The sequence below is a fragment of the Mauremys mutica genome, chromosome 2 (genome assembly GCF_020497125.1).
Source record: "Mauremys mutica isolate MM-2020 ecotype Southern chromosome 2, ASM2049712v1, whole genome shotgun sequence".
In the NCBI taxonomy this organism is placed as follows: domain Eukaryota; kingdom Metazoa; phylum Chordata; order Testudines; family Geoemydidae; genus Mauremys; species Mauremys mutica.
In genome coordinates, this window is record NC_059073.1 from 299,541,652 (window position 1) to 299,561,447 (window position 19,796).

Genomic DNA, 19,796 nt, shown 5'->3' on the forward strand with positions numbered 1-19,796 from the left:
CTGTTCTCACTTTCTGGTGACATTGTAAATAAGAAGAGGGCAGCATTATCTCCTGTAAATGTAAACAAACTTGTTTGTCTTAGCGATTGGCTGAACAAGAAGTAGGACTGAGTGGACTTGTAGGCTCTGAAGTTTTTACATTTTATTTTTTAATGCAAGTTTATTGTACATAATTCTACACTTGTAAGCTCAACTTTCATGATAATGAGATTGCACTACAGTACTTGTATGAGGTGAATTGAAAAATTTATCATTTTTACAGTGCAAATATTTTAAACTAAAATATCATTTGATTCAATTACAATACAATTCACTGTATATGAAAATGTAGAAAAAAATCCAAAATATTTAATAAACTTCAATTGGTATTCTATTTAACAGTGCCATTAAAACTTTAATTAATAGCAATTTTTTTGAGTGAACTGTGATTGACACCCCTAGTTGCTAATAGCAGGCATCTGCAAGTGGTGCAGATGAACCAGGGCTGAAAATGGTTTAATCATAATTGCAGGTGGGACCAAACTATCTTCAACACTATTTCAGAGTATGGTCTAGACCAGGGGTCGGCAACCTTTCAGAAGTGGTGTGCCGAGTCTTCATTTATTCACTCTGATTTAAGGTTTCGAGTGCCAGTAATACATTTTAACATTTTTAGAAGGTCTCTTTCTCTAAGTCTATAATATATAACTAAACTATTGTTGTATGTAAAGTAGATAAGGTTTTTAAAATGTTTAAGAAGCTTCATTTAAAATTAAATTAAAATACAGAGCCCCCTGACCAGTGGCCAGGACCCAGGCAGCGTGAGTGCCACTGAAAATCAGCTCGTGTTCTGCTTTTGGCACCCATGCCATAGTTGCTACCTCTGGTCTAGACACTCCCCTAGCAGATTCTGCTCCTTCTTACACGAGCATAAATCAGGATTAACTTTAAGTTAATGGAGTTATAAAATGTAAAACTCACAGTGAGGAGAATTTGGCCTAAAATAGCAGGTTAAAGAAATTTGTTTAAGGATTTGGGTTCAAATTATTTCTGTATTTCAAGTAATAAACAAAATAAGATAGTTAACATTATCCTTGAACATTAAACTCTTCAGGGATAGCTGCAATATAAAAATTGGTCACAGGAGAACAGATATTACAGGCCTGATTCATAAAAGGAAGAAAAGATGGATGTTTTTCATTTCTCAAGTTTTTAACAAATAATTTTTAGACTTTTGGTTGATACATGAAAAGGAGATAAATGGCAGATGGTTCTATTCATGGAAAAATTCTGTTCTCAGCTACACCTGTGCAACCCCATTGAAGTCAGGCACAATCTGACACAATTTGACATAATGGTTCTAGTGAGGTGGAGTGAAATCCATACCCCCACCTCAGCAGGGCCAGGGTTTCAACCCAACTGCATATATTATAGAATAATTCCATATCTACAAGTGCTAGTTTTCTATAACGACACCTCTACCTCAATATAACACGACCTGATATAAAACGAATTCAGATATAACGCGGTAAAGCAGCGCTCACGGGGGGGCGGGCTGCACACTCCGGTGGATCAAAGCAAGTTCGATATAACACGGTTTTACCTATAACGCGGTAAGATTTTTTTTTTTTGGCTCCCGAGGACAGCGTTATATTGGGGTAGAGGGGTATATAGAAATGTGATGATCAGTGAAACTACTAGTAATTTCCTGAAGTTACTTTGTGCTATTGCTCTACCTATGAAAGTGGTGGTTGCGTGGGGGGAGGGAGGGGTAGGGGTAGGTAATAGGCACCTATATAAGAAAAATCCCCAAATATCAGGAGGGTCCCTATAAAATTGGGAGATCTGGTCACCCTAGCTATACCTGAGCTCTAAGGCCCAGTTCCACAAAGATATCTAGGCTTCTAACTTCCATTGAAGTCAATGGAGGTTAGAAGCCTAAATATCTTTATGGATCAGAGCCTGTGAGGTCCAGGATTGTATCATCTCTCATTATTTTTATTTTGGAATTTATTAAAGTTGACAGGCATATTAAAAGCATTCATATCTTAGGTGTAAATACAGCTTCCTTTAATTTTGCATGTGATGGTGGTTTGCTTTCAAGCTTTTCCTGTTTTTCAAAATCCTCTCAGGATATTATCCTGCTCCAGGAGCAATGCTCCATGCCAACTCTCCATGACAATGCGTGATCCTGGGTTGAGGGAGAGGAGAGTGGCCAATTGATCCATAATTATGCAGAGTCACTAGCCATAATCCCTCTTGTAGACAGAACATAGGGGAAGCAATTACTACTATCATCCAGGGGCTATAGTTACAACCATGAAACAGCTAATGGCCTAATTCTGCACATATCTCTTCACATATGGATTTCTGCCATGAATAATCCCATTAATTTTGATGTAGGGCTTACTACCATGTAACCCCTACAACTGGCTGTGTATAGGATGGGCCATGACCTGCATACCCAGGGGGGCATTCCATCCCCCAATCCCAAGGGAGATCCCCTTTTGGAAATTCCACTTAACCTGGCTATACTCAGGCTCCAGCCCACAGTATAGCAGGGTTAAGCAAACTATTCAATGTCATCTTTATTAACCTGAGAAAACTGCATAATTCAGCAAAATTCAATTATTTACAAATATCAGGCTGATTCTGCTCTCTGGCACACAAGGGCAGCTCCCACTGAAGTCCAGGGAAGCTGCACCCATAAAACTGGGAGGAGAACTTGGCCAGGGGCTTCATGGGTATTGAACTGTTCTGAGAAAACTGAAAAATAAGTACAATTACCAATTCGTCATAGTCACTTTGCTCAGTTCTTCCTTTAAAACTTGTATCACTTGTCTGATTCCTGGTTTGTTGTTCACCAGTTCTCAATACAGCAGCTGTGTGGATATTTAAAAACAAGTAACTTATAAGTGCAGTTCAAATGACAGATGAAGCTGTTTTTGTATGACTTCCTTTCCTAATTTTTGTAAGTCACAATTGACACATTGGACAATGCAAACTGCTATAGGGACAACCCCCCACTCCTCAATGCTAAACGCACACATCACTGCAGGCCTAGGAATATGCTTCCTCTACTCTGTAGTTTGACCAGGTGAGTTAAGCCCTGTCTGAACTAGGCTTTTTTTTTTTTGTCAAGTTTCTCACTGTTGCTCCAACTCCACCACTTGTGGCAACAGTGACTAGGACTTAAGGTAGCTATCAGTATATTAAGCACAGTGTTATCTAAGCCTACTCAGATAAAATTTACTGCCATGGTTAAAATACTGCCAGTGCCTTATCTACACTAGTTCTCCTACTGTTGCTACTACCATTTAAACTGAAACAGTGGCAGCACCAATACAAAATCTCTGGCCAAAAAGGCCTAGAAGAGAGAAGCCCAAAATAGAGCCTCAGCCTGGCCCATACACTGAACTTGCTGTGCTGAACTTTACCTCAACTGGAAATGAACTTCTAAATCTTTATCTGGTGGTTTATTATTCTGCATTTAAGTTAATTATGTTCAGGGACTGATTTGGAAAGGAAGACTGTTTCCTTCCCTTAAAATAAGTTAATAAAAAAAAGGAAGAGGACTGCAGAGGAATGTTCCTCTTTTTAAATGTTTAACATTCAAACCCTGTCTGTATTTTACTGCACTGTCTGTAAATTGAGATTCAATCATCTTTTAATTCCATTTCACCTTTTTTAGCATCACCTACATTCTATTTTATACAATAACTACAGGAGTGAACTGTCATATCAAAACTTGGAAAAACTCATTTTAAACAAAATAGGAGTAGTAAATTGGTATCAAACTGTTGTTTTGACCACAATCTCTTCAGAACCCCTAATATATTAACAGACTTATTGTTCTGCATGTAAAACTTTTTGTCTGCATGGATTATGAGCTTTACTTATGTAAAATTCTCATTGAAGGAAATAGTGATTTTGTTTAGGTCAGACCTATATTAAAAATTGAGGATAGCAGGTTTATGTCCTGTTTACATTATTTTTTTTATTGGCTATCAGCTCTCAACCTGCCAAGTTATAGGATATTAACTTTGATTATATAAACAAAATGGGAAAAACATTTTGATTCCAGCTCCTGGGTTGGTGTCTATTTTCCATCATTGCTGTTGTATGTAGCAGTGGTGTTGTAGCTGTGTTGGTCCAGGATATTAGAGAGACAAGGTAGGTGATATAATATCCTGAAGAGTTCTGTGTAAGCTTGACTCTCTTACCAGCAGAAATTGGTCCAATAAGAAATATTACCTCACCCATCCTGTCTCTCTAAATTACTGTCTTAGTGACACGAAGTGCATCTTTACAGTCTATTTCTGAGACCCTCTTTTTAAGTTTTCAGTTTAGTTTCTCAAACACAAAAGGAAAGCTATTATACTGGGATTAGGCTGGAGATTTACATTGCCAAGCACAGTCTTTTATTTCTTATTAACAAATGTCTGTTCATGAGCCTTGCTTAATTTTGCAGGTGTGATGGGAAATCCTGCTCCCATTGAAGTCAGTGAGTTTTGCCATCATTTTCACTAGCAGCCAATTCTACCTGTGGATTACATAATTCACTTGGTTAGATGTCCTAGTTTTCAGTGTGAATAGCTGATAGTGCTTGCGGGTATAACACTGGCTTGGAAACTGTGATCCACAGATTTAAAAATTTTATTAAAGTGAATGTTTGAAATGAAATAAACACAGGTTGAGAGGGAAGGTACTGTACATCTGGGGTCAGGCTTTGGTTATGGGGGGGTTACAGATATTGTTTGTAAGGATGAAAAGATACATACATATTGCATAACCGGCATAGAGCCAGATTGAGGTGCAAGGGTTTTTAAAGTGTCAGTGGATAAGTGGGCTCAGCTACGCCACCCATGGAATGAATAAGGAGTCTAAGTCAGTATCGGTGTAGCAGATAAGTACGTGGGTGGGGTTCGTCCCTTGGTCCGTCAGGGAAGGAAGTAGGTTATTTCCCTGGTCAGCTGTCTTGGTTACTCAGTGTGGTATTGGCAGTATCCGGTGATGTGTTCCTAATGCGCCAGGGCTGTGCCTACAGGAAATAGAGTTCAGGAGGGCTATCTTGGCAGAACAATATAATTGTGCAGCGGCTGTGAGAATGGGACCACCTACTATTGGAGCTTTATCTCCAGCACTGTCAGTACCTACTCCCAGACCCCTGGATTTCCTATTTTAACAAATCTCGTAGGTTTTCACTCCCCTCTCTCATGCTTTGAAACACAGGGCCCTGCTTTCCTCTGCCTAGTCTAGTTCTTCAGCAAAACCAGGGAGCTGCCAACTCCAACCGACAGGGCGGGGGTAGCGGGATGGCTCCCCTGGCTGTTTAAACACAGACCCGTTTTGGGGCTGCGGGGGTGAAAGCTGTTCGGTATTTAATAACACCCTTCTCTCCCCCCCCCACACGCACGTGGGCGGAAAGGGGGGGGAGAAGGGTGCTCACTGAGCTGACAGACAATGGGCTGCAATCCTGCAGCCCCCGGCACTGGCCCGGGGATGGCGCTGCCTGTCCGGGTGGTGGATCGGATTCCCGGCTCCGCTCTAGCTACGGGAGGCCCTTCGCCGCGGCGTGGATCGGGGCTTGCGGCAGGTGAGCCGGGGCGGGGGGCTCTAGCGGCTGCCAGCCCGGCTCAGCGCCTCGCACCCGGTGGCGCTGCTCAGGTTACAGCCCGACCCCCCCCCCTTCGCACTCCGCCCTCGCCAGCTGCCTTTACCTGGCGCTGCCGCTGCTCCCGCCTTTTCCTGCCCGGCCAGCGCCTCGCGCACGTCGCGGCGGCCCACGTCGTCGAGCGCCTCTCTCAGCACCTCGGCGGCCCGGCCCGCGTAGCGCTGCGCCAGCTGCGCCGGGCTCCCATCGGCGCCCCGGAGCTCGGCCCGGGCGCCGCGCGCCGGCTGCGGGCCCCGCAGGTAGAACGCGCAGCGCGCCCGCTCCTCCTCGCTCAGCCGCGCCAAGGCGGCCTGGACGAGCCGCTCCATCCCTGGCTCGGTCCGGGATCCGCCCGCTCGCCCTGCCGCGCCGCTCTGGCAAGCCGCGTCCGCACGGCGGAGCCTGACAAGCCGGGGTGCCGAAGCAGGTATTTGTGGGCGCGAGAGCCGCGCCCCAACCGCGCCCCACCCACCCCAGCGAAACCCTGACTCCAGCTCTCCCCCGGCGCGCCAAGCACGCGTCTCCCTCCCGGCCTGGCGGCTTCCTCGCTGCTTTCCAACCTGCCCTGTTCAGTGCCAGTCGGTCCTGCCTTCTCTGGGTGCTTAGAAGTCCCGTCAAAATCAGTGGGCGCTGTGGGTACTGCGTGAGATGCTCATGCAGCCAAGCCTTCGGTGTAAGTTTTGTGAAGGCCAAAAGCATAACTAGGCTAAAAAAAGAATGAGAGATGGGCCTGGAGGAGAGGTCCCTCCGTGGCTACTAGCCAAGATGGGCAGGGATGCATCTACATACCCTGAGTGTCCTTAAATCTCTGACCAGGGGCCACCGATTCTTCCTAAAAGTGAGGGGGGTCTGAGGGCCCCCCTGGCCCTTCGCTTCCCCTGAGGCTCTACCCCCGGCAGAGCTGGACTGGGGAGACTGGGCCCTTCCACCCCCCCAGGGTGGGGGTGGCCTGAGAGCAGCCCCTGGTTTGTGTCCATGGGTCCCACGCCCAGGGCAGATGGAGGGTCTGTGGCTTCCCCATACAGCTCTTACGCCAATCAGACTTCAGCTTTTGGCTGAAGATGGGGCCTTGGGGACCAAAGAGCCACAGCGGGGCCATGGAAAGCTGCACAGGCAGGTGTGGGGACCCAGGGATCCTCCATCTGCCCTGGGCAGGGGGTTGGGAACACAGGTCGGGGGCTGCTCTCAGGCCCCCCACTCACCCTAGGCAGACAGTGTGTCCATGGCTCCCCATAGCTCTCGGGGCCACTCTTATCCAGGCTGGGCTCCAGCTTCTGGCCTGGCCGGGGTATAGGACCTCATGGGTGAATAGGAGGGCCCTGGGCAAAAAGGGACAGGACAGGACAGGCCCGTCTACTTTCAAAAATGGGAGGGCCAAGTTTCAGCGTCCCTGCTTGTGACTGCCAGAAGCTGGGATTGGATGACAATGGATGGGTCTCTGGATAACTGCCCTGTTCTGGTCATTCCCTCAGACACAGCTGGCACAAGACAGGGTACTGAGCTAGATAGACTATTGGTTTGACTTCTTATGGCCATTTTTATGTTTTTAGGTAACTTTCACTATACTAATCTAGTAGGAAAGCCAGCTACGGTGCACACATTGGAGGGGGAGCAGGGGCCTTGACCAGTACCTGATAGATGGGTTGGAGGTAGCTGTGACAGGTTCGGTCACGGAGACCCCTCCTTGGAACTGTCACCTGACATGCTGGAATTACCTCTGAGCCCATTTTTCCTGCCAGCTTGGGTCTTCCAGAACCCTGCCTTGTTGAGCCAGACACAGTAGCCTGCTGCAACACAGACCCAGGTCTGGTCCATGCTCCCAAAGCTGCAGATTTTAACTAAAAACTGCTCAGCAGGTCACCTATCTCCGACACCCAGTTCCCAATGGGATCCACCCCCCCCCAATCCGTTTTACTCTGTATAAAACTTTTGCAGGGTAAACTCATAAATTGTCCACCCTCTGTAACACTGATAGAGAGCTATGCACAGCTGTTTGCTCCCCCAGGTATTAATCCCTTACTCTGGGTTAATTAATAAACCAAAGTGATTTTATTAAGCATAAAAAGTAGGATTTAAGTGGTTTCAAGTAATAACAGACAGAACAAAATAAGTCACCAAGCAAAATAAAGCAAAAACATGCAAGTCTAAGCCTAATACATTAAGAAACTGATACAGGTAATATCTCACCTTCAGAGCTGTTCCAATAAGATTCTTTCACAGACTAGACTCCTTCCTAGTCTGGGCCCAGTCCTTTCCCTGGTACAATCCTTGTTAGTTCCAGTTCAGGTGGTAACTAGGGGTTTTCTCATGACTGGCAGCCCCTTTGTTCTGTTCCACCCCCTTTTATAGCTTTGGCACAAGGTGGGAATTTTTTGTCTCTCTTGGTCCCCACCCCTCCTTCTAAATGGAAAAGTACCAGATTTAAAATGGATTTCATTACCAGGTGATATGGTCACATGTCCTGTGAGACCCCAGCCTCTATTCTTCCAGGGCTGGCCCACATGCGCCCAGGAAGGTTTGCAAGTAAACAGAGCCATTTACAGGCAATTGTCCTAGTTAATGGGAGCCATCCAGATTCCAAACCACCATTAATGGCCCACACTTTGCATAATTACAATAGGACCTCAGAGTTATACTTCATATTCCTAGTTTCAGATACAATAATGATACATTCAAGAAAACAGGATGAGCACACTCAGTAGATTAAAAGCTTTGTAATGATACCTTACAAGAGACCTTTTGCATAAAGCATGTTCCAGTTACATTATATTCACACTCATTAGCCTGTTTCCATAAAACATATGGAGTGCAACGTCACAGTAGCATCCAGGGCACAGTTGCTGAGCAATAGTGGAAGGGGAAAGGCACCCAGGGTCTTCTGGAGTAGGGAAGCGCAGTGGGGGCTCTGCTGGCAGGTCCCATCAACCTGTCAGTGGCAGGGCCGCCCAGAGAATTCAGGGGGGCCTGGGGTCTTCGGCAGGGGGGGCCCCTGCCACCGAAGACCTGGAGCAGAAGAAGCTCCTGGGGCCTGGGCCTGTGAGAGTTTTCCGGGGCCCCGGTGCGAGTGAAGGACCCCGCTCCAGGTGCCCCAAAAATGCTTGTGGGAGCCCCTGCGGGGCCTGGGGCAAATTGTCGCACTTGCCCCCGCCTCTGGGTGGCCCAGGTCAGTGGGTCCCTGATGCTGGTTGGCTGGGGTGGGAATGGCTAGGGGATCAGTTGGTCCCTGGAGCAGGGGCTCTATCGGTCCATGGGGCTGGCTGGGAAGAAGAGGTAGGGCTCAGTCAGTTTGTCCCTGGGGGCTAGTTAGGGACAGAGAAAGGGGAAGGGTCAGTGCCATCATGAGACAGGAGGAGGAGATGGGGTGCTCAGTTGGTCTGTAGGGGATAGAAGAGGGCAGTCAGTTCAAAAGAGGTCCAGATCAAAAGAATCTTGCATCACATTATTTGCAAAGATCAGAGAAGGCAGACAGATTGGCTAACTTTTTTGCTGTTTGTAGTTGAATTTGTCTTAAGGGCATTTACATTATAGCTTCCAGTAAGGCCCCACCCTCTTGTCCTGAATTAACCTGCTGTCAGCACCTCCCACATCATGTTAATGGCCAGATTCCTGTGCCAGCTGCAAACCTAGCTACAGATTTAACGCCCTGCAGAAATGTATGTATTGCCATTACACCAGCAACATGTCAACATGGGCCTCCCAATCCTGAATGCACGTCCCAGTGAGTAACATCATATCTGGGGTTGTCAGCTTCTGCTGAGTAACCCTCACTTGTTGACTACAGTGAGCAGAGCTCCAACGTTGGGGCAAGCCCTCCGGAGACAGAGAAAGGTCTTCAAACTTGGAAGTTTTGCAGGAACTGCTCCTCATCCCAGGTGTCTAGCACAGCCCAGTTCCAGGAGTCACTGAATGTGATACAGACCCAAAAGTGGCACCCAACCTGGTAAAAATCCATAGCAAGCAAGTACCTGAACTGGTTTTTAATAAGGCAGTGGCAGAGAACCAAGCTTCCTTTACAGCATTAACAGGTGCAGCAATATCTCCAGTCCCCAGTTCTGGACATTCTTGATAATCCGGTTGGTCTGTTGCTGGTCCTACTGTCGTTCCTACCAGTCTGTCCTACAGTGAAGTTTGCTGCAGCTTCCTCTGGAGTATCTGGTGTTGGTTATTGAAGAGACAGGACACTGGACTAGATGAGGGCACCCCACCTTTTCCCAGTCCATAGGGCTCCAGGCGTAACCCGGTTAATTTAGGCGCCCCCACCTTTTCCCAGTTCGTAGGGCTCCAGGCGAAAAGCACCTGCCCTTATCCAATTCGTAGGGCTCAGGATGCAACTAACCTGGTCAATTTAAGTACCCACACCCTTTCCCAGTACATAGGGCTCCAGGTGTATACTGCTTCTGCAGGTGTGCAGGACCTTTTACCAGTGAAAGAGCCTTACATGGTAATATGCTACATAACTTCTATTTATTAACAATCATCAAAAACAGACAGCACATGCTACACATACAGTGCTCACCACTCCCAATAAGACAGATGAACTTTTCTTGATGGCCAGTCAAGATCAGGTCCATCTGTGGGACTCCAGTTTCTGTTTGGTGTTATTGGCAGTGTGTTGAGGTCTGGCAGCTCTGATCTTGGGGCTGAGTCCTGGAGTTGGTTTCCAAAGAACTTCCTTTTGGACCCCAGTTTATATAGTGAAATTTGAGTCCTGTTTAGCTATACCTTAACCAATCATTATACTAAAATTTTACTAACCAATTCTAACATAGTGTAACAACATTCTCTAACCAATCCTACCCCACCACCTTAATTAATTATGTAACAGACAGAAACAATGAAAGAACCAGACAGAGACCTTACAGAGAAACAATAGGGAAGTGAGGACCATAATGACAAAACAATAAAGAAATGAGGACTTCACAACCACAACTATTGATTAGTGATTTCTTGACAGACAGGATGCTATCAAACTAAGTTTTCTTCAACCATCTTAAGATCTGTTTCTTTATCTGGTGATAGCGGGTGCCATTAGGACGGGGTCTCCTTCTTCACAGCCTGATATTACATCGTTTTAATGTAATTTAGATGGAATGTGAGGATGTGATTTCCTGTTTCTTAGCTAATGGCTGCTGCTCGGCTGCTCCTTTAATCTGACTGCAGACGAAGGCCTGAGGCTCTAGACCTTACAATACAGCTGCAGACAAAGGCCTTATCCTTACAGAATACTGCTCTGATTTATCATGACATTTCCGATGTTCCTAAACTCATGTCGGACCTGACCTTGTGAGATACTGAATGTCCTCTCTTCTCATTGACATCTGTGGGCACTTAGCACCTCTCAGGAAAGGGCCCACAGACTGTAATGGCTAAATCCTGTTCCCATTATAGCCAATTGGAGATTTGTCATTGACTTCAGTAGGACCTAGGGTTGGCCTTTATTATTATTTAAGCAGTGTTAGACAAATCAGATATATTATCTATGTAACTTGGTATCTGTCATGGGATAAGAAATGATATTTCAGTGATTTATGTGATAGAGCATATAAAGAAATTAACTAAATCACAGTTGTGGCAATGGATGCTGTGACTGAAAGCACCCCTGTATTCACACCCTATACACTATTGTAGTAATCTTTGTGTAAAATATGTCTTGTGAGGTATCATTTGAAAACTAATAACTGGTCACTAATATCATGGTGAATTGTATGTAGAAACATTATATGTAAAATTATGATGTTGTTAGCACATATTCAAAACTACACAGCCCTGCCTAGGCAACAGTTGTTAAACAGGTCTCTCTCTCTCTCTCTCTCTCTCTGTCTCTTTCACCTAAGAAGACAAAGGCACAGCCATCTCTGGGAGAGCTCCTGACCAAGGAAAGGGACAGTCGCCATCTTGCTGGAAGACTGTGGGTGAGACAGACCATCTTAAACAAAGCCTTGAACCAAAACTAGCTAGTTTAAGTTTTAGACTTTCAAATGTGTTTTCACTTTTATTTGTTTGTAACCAATCTTGAATTAACTTAAAATCCTAACTTCTTTTGTTAATAAACTTGTATTATCTTTTAATCTAAACTAAAACAGTGTTGTGTTTGAACTGTTTGGTGACTCCAATTAAAGTATAAAATAGTTGAATATTGACTGTTCATGAGCAAGAAACCTTGATATCTGAACTGTCCTGGAGAGGAGTGGACAGTGCAAAACACATGTTTTTTGAAAAATTCAGGACTGGGATTGTGTTGGAGTCACCCTGCAAGTAGTAACCAAGGCTGGCGGAATCCAGAGTGTGATTGGGGTGTTGCTGACAGGCTGCTGGGGTCAGAGCTGCTGGACCAGGGCTACAGCTATACACAGACACTCAAGCTGTGACCTGTATGCTTGAAGGCTGTTTGTGAGTGGCCTAGATTGGGAGCTACCAGAGGTGCCGACTTTTCAAAGATGTGCCGGGGGGTGCTCGACCCTGGGGCTCTGCCCCAACCCCCCCTCCATCCCTTCCCCCAGGGCCCCACCCCACCTCTTCCTGCCTAGTTCTGCCCCTTCTCCCTAGTGTGCCACATCCTCACTCCTCTCCCTCCCAGCCTCCCTGTATGCCATGAAACAGCTGATTGGAAGGAGGGAGAGGTGCTGATCCACGGGGCTTGCTGGCGGGTGGGAGATGCTGATCCGTGGGGCTTGCCGGTGAGTGGGAGGCCCATGGTTGTAGGAGGGGAGCTTATAGGGAGGCTGTCGGGGAGTGCTCAGGACCCACCATTTTTTCCCCATGGATGCTCCAGCACTGGAGCACCCACAGAGTCAGCGCCTATGGGAGCTACAACAGCAAAGCATTGTGAGGCACTCAAAGTTGCAGGACAGGTAGTGACACAACCCCTCACTGGTCTGGATTACACCTGGAATGTGACAGATGTACACTAGGTTACTTTGGAATTTGTCAGTGCCATATAACCAATATTTAAAACTTCTGTTTTATGTCCTTTTTGGAAACTGATTAAGAGAGCAGAGTTGGCTGTAAACAATACATTTCCGAAAATCTGTCTTGAGATACTTCATGGCAAATGAGACCTATTCACCACACTCCAGAGATTTTGAAGAAAAGAGATTCACAGGCTATATAAATGGCATAAGGAGGTTCAGACAGTTCTAAAGATATAGATTTGATCTGTTTCACTTCACCATTGTTGAGTGTTGTTGTAGCCATGTTAGTCCCAGGATATGAGAGACAAGGTGGGTGAGATAATATCTTTTATTAAACCAGCTTCTGTTGGTGGAAGGGACAAGCTTTTGAGCTTCTCAAAGCTCTTCCTCCGGTCTGGAGAAGGAAACCAGAGACATGTAATACATTAAACAGATTCTTCTTTAATTTCCTCTGACATAACTTTGTTAAGGTTATTTTTATTTCAGTGTTGCCAACTCTCATATATGTTTTTGTTAAAGCGCCAGCTGTGGAAATTGATAGCTGAGATTCTCCTTCAGTCTCTTATTTCAAAAGAAATAAATTTGAAGCCCTCAAAGTTGTGGAGTAAAGCCTGAAAATGTGCCCTGAGTAAACCCAGAAGGCTCAAAAACCAGGAGAAAAAACAAAAGCCCCCAAATGTATATGGTTTAAAAATAATGAGATTTTTAAAATAATCTCATGATTTTTGAGGGCATGATTCATGGTTATTGAATGCTTGTGGTTGGCAATACTGATCTTTTTATTAAACTGCTTTTTATAAAGCCTAAGGTCAAAGTTAGAAGGCTGAGCTCCAGCTGGGAAGATCTGGGAGGACAGGCTGAGAACAGACTAGGACAGAAGAGCTCTGCCTACGTGGGAAGACACCAGAGCTCAGTATGGTCTGTAATGTGGAGATGGACTTTATTTTGGGACCCTGAGGACTGTTCAGAACTAGTTCTGGTATTAAACTGGTCTAAGGCAGGGTGGTGGTGATACAGTAAAGAATTGTTTCAGTTCTAAACTAGCCCTAGCAGTGGGAACTGCTATCCACGTTAGAGCCAGTGTGCTGCTCTTAAGGGGTCCTTATGAGGGGAAAGCAGAGGTAGGTGCCACACAATTGCCTCTGGCCACAAGGGGACACTCAGGAGGCAGCTGACCCTTTGTTTTAAATAACTTTTACATGATACCATTTCATTGTCTCCCCAGGTGTGTGTTTGTGGGGAGGGAGGAATTAACTTGATTAGTCTCATTAGGTTGAGCTGACAAACAGATATTCAGCTTTATTCATTTTTTTCCCCAAGTAGTCCCATAATACATTCAGTGCTAAATTCTGTCCCAAAACCTGCAAGATCAGGTCCTCTATTCTCAGTTGTACTCAGGGAGCCCAGCTGAAGTCAATGGGACTGAAGGAGGGTAAATGGCAGCAAAACTTGGTCCTCAGTCACCACAGTTAGGAAGGATCATCTGGTCGTTAAGGTACCAAACTGGAGATTGGCCAGAGGCTCCCAATATCACCTTGAGCAAGAACTTAATCTCTCCATGCTTCAGTTCCCCATCTGTAATATGGGTGTGATAATACTTCATCTCTTCTACCCTTGATCTGTCTTTCCTGTTCAGATTATACAATATTCATAAGAACATAAGAAAGGCCGTACCGGGTCAGACCAAAGGTCCATCTAGCCCAGTATCTGTCTACCGACAGTGGCCAATGCCAGGTGCCCCAGAGGGAGCGAACCTAACCGGCAATGATCAAGTGATCTCTCTCCTGCCATCCATTTCCATCCTCTGACGAACAGAGGCTAGGGACACCATTCTTACCCATTCTGGCTAATAGCCATTTATGGACTTAGCCACCATGAATTTATCCAGTCCCCTTTTAAACATTGTTATAGTCCTAGCCTTCACAACCTCCTCAGGTAAGGAGTTCCACAAGTTGACTGTGCGCTCCGTGAAGAAGAATTTCCTTTTATTTGTTTTAAACATGCTGCCTATTAATTTCATTTGGTGACCCCTAGTTCTCGTATTATAGGAATAGATAAATAACTTATCCTTATCCACTTTCTCAACATCACTCATGATTTTATATACCTCTATCATATCCCCCCTTAGTCTCCTCTTTTCCAAGCTGAAGAGTCCTAGCCTCTTTAATCTTTCCTCGTATGGGACCCTCTCTAAACCGCTAATCATTTTAGTTGCCCTTTTCTGAACCTTTTCTAGTGCTAGAATATCGTTTTTGAGGTGAGGAGACCACATCTGTACACAGTATTCGAGATGTGGGCATACCATGGATTTATATAAGGGCAATAATATATTTTCAGTCTTATTCTCTATCCCCTTTTTAAGGATTCCTAACATCCTGTTTGCTTTTTTGACCGCCTCTGCACACTGTGGACATCTTTAGAGAACTATCCACGATGACGCCAAGATCTTTTTCCTGACTCGTTGTAGCTAAATTAGCCCCCATCATGCTGTATGTATAGTTGGGGTTATTTCTTCCAATGTGCATTACTTTACATTTATCCACATTAAATTTCATTTGCCATTTTGTTGCCCAATCACTTAGTTTTGTGAGATCTTTTTGAAGTTCTTCACAATCTGCTTTGGTCTTAACTATCTTGAGTAGTTTAGTATCATCTGCAAACTTTGCCACCTCACTGTTTACCCCTTTCTCCAGATCATTTATGAATAAATTGAATAGGATTGGTCCTAGGACTGACCCTTGGGGAACACCACTAGTTACCCCTCTCCATTCTGAGAATTTACCATTAATTCCTACCCTTTGTTCCCTGTCCTTTAACCAGTTCTCAATCCATGAAAGGACCTTCCCTTTTATCCCATGACAGCTTAATTTATGTAAGAGCCTTTGGTGAGGGACCTTGTCAAAGGCTTTCTGGAAATCTAAGTACACTATGTCCACCGGATCCCCCTTGTCCACATGTTTGTTGACCCCTTCAAAGAACTCTAATAGATTAGTAAGACACGATTTCCCTTTACAGAAACCATGTTGACTATTGCTCAAGAGTTTATGTTTTTCTATGTGTCTGACAATTTTATTCTTTACTATTGTTTCAACTAATTTGCCCGGTACCAACGTTAGACTTACCGGTCTGTAATTGCCGGGATCACCCCTAGAGCCCTTTTTAAATATTGGCGTTACATTAGCTAACTTCCAGTCATTGGGTACCGAAGCCAATTTAAAGGACAGGTTATAAACCTTAGTTAATAGTTCCGCAACTTCACATTTGAGTTCTTTCAGAACTCTTGGGTGAATGCCATCTGGTCCCGGTGACTTGTTAATGTTGAGTTTATCAATTAATTCCAAAACCTCCTCTAGTGACACTTCAATCTGTGACAGTTCCTCAGATTTGTCACCTACAAAAGCCAGCTCAGGTTTGGGAATCTCCCTAACATCCTCAGCCGTGAAGACTGAAGCAAAGAATCCATTTAGTTTCTCCGCAATGACTTTATCATCTTTAAGCGCTCCTTTTGTATTTTGATCATCAAGGGGCCCCACTGGTTGTTTAGCAGGCTTCCTGCTTCTGATGTACTTAAAAAACATTTTGTTACCTTTGGAGTTTTTGGCTAGCCGTTCTTCAAACTCCTCTTTGGCTTTTCTTATTACACTCTTGCACTTAAGTTGGCAGTGTTTGTGCTCCTTTCTATTTGCATCATTAGGATTTGACTTCCACTTTTTAAAGGAAGTATTTTTATCTCTCACTGCTTCTTTTACATGGTTGTTAAGCCACGGTGGCTCTTTTTTAGTTCTTTTACTGTTTTTCTTAATTTGGGGTATACATTGAAGTTGGGCCTCTATTATGGTGTCTTTAAAAAGGGCCCATGCAGCTTGCAGGGATTTCACTTTAGTCACTGTACCTTTTAACTTTTGTCTAACTAACTCCCTCATTTTTGTATAGTTCCCCCTTTTGAAATTAAATGCCACAGTGTTGGGCAGTTGAGGTGTTCTTTCCACCACAGGGATGTTGAATGCTATTGTATTATGGTCACTATTTCCAAGCGGTCCTGCTATACATAGGCGCCGACTTATATGGGGCTCTGGGGCTTTAGCCCCATGAATAAATCCCAAGCAGGGGCTCTGCCCCACCAATGTTTTTTCTCCCCTGCTTAGAGCGCCCCCCCGCCGCTGCCGCCGCCGCCGCCAGGGCTGCCCAGAGCCCTTTAAATCCCAGCCGCAGCCGGGAATCAGAGGGCTCTGGGCTGCCTGCTGCAGCGGGAAGCCCAGAGCCCTCTGATTCCCGGCTGCGGCTGGGATTTAAAAGGCTCTGGGCTCCCCGCGTTTGCAGGCAGCCCAGAGCCCTTTAAATCCCAGCCGGGGCCGGGAATGAGAAGGCTCTGGGCTGCCTGCTGCAGCGGGAAGCCCAGAGCCTTCTGATTCCCGGCCGCGGCTGGGATTTAAAGGCTCTGGGCTCCCCGCGTTTGCAGGCAGCCCAGAGCCCTTTAAATCACAGCCGCGGCCGGGAATCAGAGGGCTCTGGGCTGCCCGCTGCAGCTGTAAGCCCAGAGCCCTCTGATTCCCGGCGGCGGCTGGGATTTAAAAGGCTCTGGGCTCCCCGCGTTTGCAGGCAGCCCAGAGCCCTTTAAATCCCAGCCGCGGCCGGGAATCAGAGGGCTCTGGGCTGCCTGCTGCAGCGGGAAGCCCAGAGCTCTCTGATTCCCGGCCGCGGCTGGGATTTAAAAGGCTCTGGGCTCCCCGCGGTTGCAGGCAGCCCAGAGCCCTTTAAATCCCAGCAGCGGCTGAGATTTAAAAGGCTCTGGGCTCCCCGCGGTTGCAGGCAGCCCAGAGCCCTCTGATTCCCGGCCGCGGCTGGGATTTAAAAGGCTCTGGGCTCCCCGCGGTTGCAGGCAGCCCAGAGCCCTTTAAATCCTAGCCGCGGCGGGGAATCAGAGGGCTCTGGGCTGCCTGCTGCAGCGGGAAGCCCAGAGCCCTCTGATTCCCGGCTGCGGCTGGGATTTAAAAGGCTCTGGGCGCCCCGCGTTTGCAGGCAGCCCAGAGCCCTTTAAATCCCAGCCGCGGCTGGGATTTAAAAGGCTCTGCGCTCCCCGCGGTTGCAGGCAGCCCAGAGCCCTTTAAATCCTAGCCGCGGCGGGGAATCAGAGGGCTCTGGGCTGCCTGCTGCAGCGGGAAGCCCAGAGCCCTCTGATTCCCGGCTGCGGCTGGGATTTTAAAGGCTCTGGGCTCCCCGCGGTTGCAGGCAGCCCAGAGCCCTTTAAATCCCAGCAGCGGCTGAGATTTAAAAGGCTCTGGGCTCCCCGCGTTTGCAGGCAGCCCAGAGCCCTTTAAATCCCAGCCGCGGCCGGGAATCAGAGGGCTCTGGGCTGCCTGCTGCGGCGGGGAGCCCAGAGCCCTCTGATTCCCGGCCGCGGCTGGGATTTTAAAAGCTCTGTGCTCCCCGCGGGTGCAGGCAGCCCAGAGCCCTTTAAATCCCAGCCGCAGCTGAGATTTAAAGGGCTCTGGGCTCCCCGCCGCAGTGGGCAGCCCAGAGCCCTCTGATTCCCGGCCCCGGCTGGGATTTAAAAGGCTCTGGGCTCCCTGCGGTTGCAGGCAGCCCAGAGCCCTTTGAATCCCAGCCTCTGTCCGCTGATTGCCCCCTCCCCAGACCCCTGCCCCAACTGCCCCCCAGAACCTTCACCCCCTATCTAAGCCCCACTGGTCCTTGTTCCCCAATTACCCCCTCCCGAGACCCCTGCCCCTAACTGCCCCTTGGGACCTCAGCCCCTATCTAAGCCTCCCTTCTCCTTGTCCCCAACTGCCCCCTCCTGAGACCCCACCCAACTTCCCCCCCCAGGACCGCACCCCCTACCTGTCCCCTGATAAACCTCTTAGACTCCCATGCCTATCCAATTGCTGCCTGTCCCCTGACTGCCCCTTCGAACCTCTGCCCCATCCAACTCCCCCTGCTCCTTGTCCCTTGACTGCCCCCCGGAACTCCCTACCTCTTCTCCAACCCCCAAACTGCTTACTGTGCCACTCAGACCAGCGTATCTGGCTCCATGCAGCTCCAGACAGTTGCTGCCATGCTCCCCCATGGAGCCCACAGCCCTCTCCCACCCCCAGCACCTGCCTTCCAGATTTGAACACCTCAAAATTCAGGAGTGCTCAAGCTCGGTTTGGGCAGCTTTTACTTCATTTCTCCCAAATCAGTTTCCCCTGCAAGGTGCCAACTGAAGGTGTTGGAGAACAGAGAGATCAGGTGGCCTCCTAATGCCTGGAAAAGAGACAAAGGCCGGAGGAGGGAGTGTCAGTGCCTGTGCGGACTTCTGGGAAGTGCACGGTGTGGAAGGGGATGCTGTGATGCTTTGGAACATCTCCATACAAAGCCAGTCAGGACTCTGGGGGAGCCTCCTCTCTCGGAGCATACTGTCTCCAGGGCAAGAAGCTTACACCTTCCTGGGTCTGACCTCGGAGCATTCAGCATGCCCTTCCACGTCATGCACTTTCCAAAGTGAGTCTGCCCAGGCTGGTCCTGGGGCAACCAGAGGTCGCTGCACCCCAACTCTGCAGTCAGATGTGACTCTCAGCCAGACAGTAAAACAGAAGGTTTATTAGATGACGGGAACACAGTTTAAACAGAGCTTGTTGGTACAGAAAACAGAACCCCTCTGTCAGGTCCATCTTGGGGGGTGGGGAGCCCAGAACCAAGTTCTGGGTCTCTCCCAATTTCCCCAGCCAGCTCCAAACTGACACTCCCCTCCTCTGGCCTCTGTGTCTCTTCTGGACAAGGAGGCCACCTGATCTCTTTGTCCCCAACACCTTCAGTTGGCATCTTGCAGGGGAAACTGAGGCACCCACACAGTATTCAGAGAAAATATTAAGAACATTCCCACTTCATCACAACAGATGCAACAAAATATAATACTGTATATTGAAGTAGGCAAGTGCTGCTTCTGACTTTCCACTTTTAATTGACCCTTGTAATCTTGTGGCACTGACGCGTTGTAGCTTCATTTTATATCGGCTTACAGGGCGGGAGCGGGGGGGCACCACCATTTTGGGCCCCACCAAAAATTATACAAACCTGCCGCCTATGCTGCTATAGTTACCTCTTGGACCAGCTCCTGCGCTCCACTAAGGATTAAATCTAGAGTTGCCTCTCCCCTTGTGGGTTCCCGTACCAGCTGCTCCATGAAGCAGTCAGGGCAGGGACTATCTCAGTGTGTATTTGTACACAGCATAACGCAATGAGCTGGTACTTCCAGGCACTACTGTCATAAATAA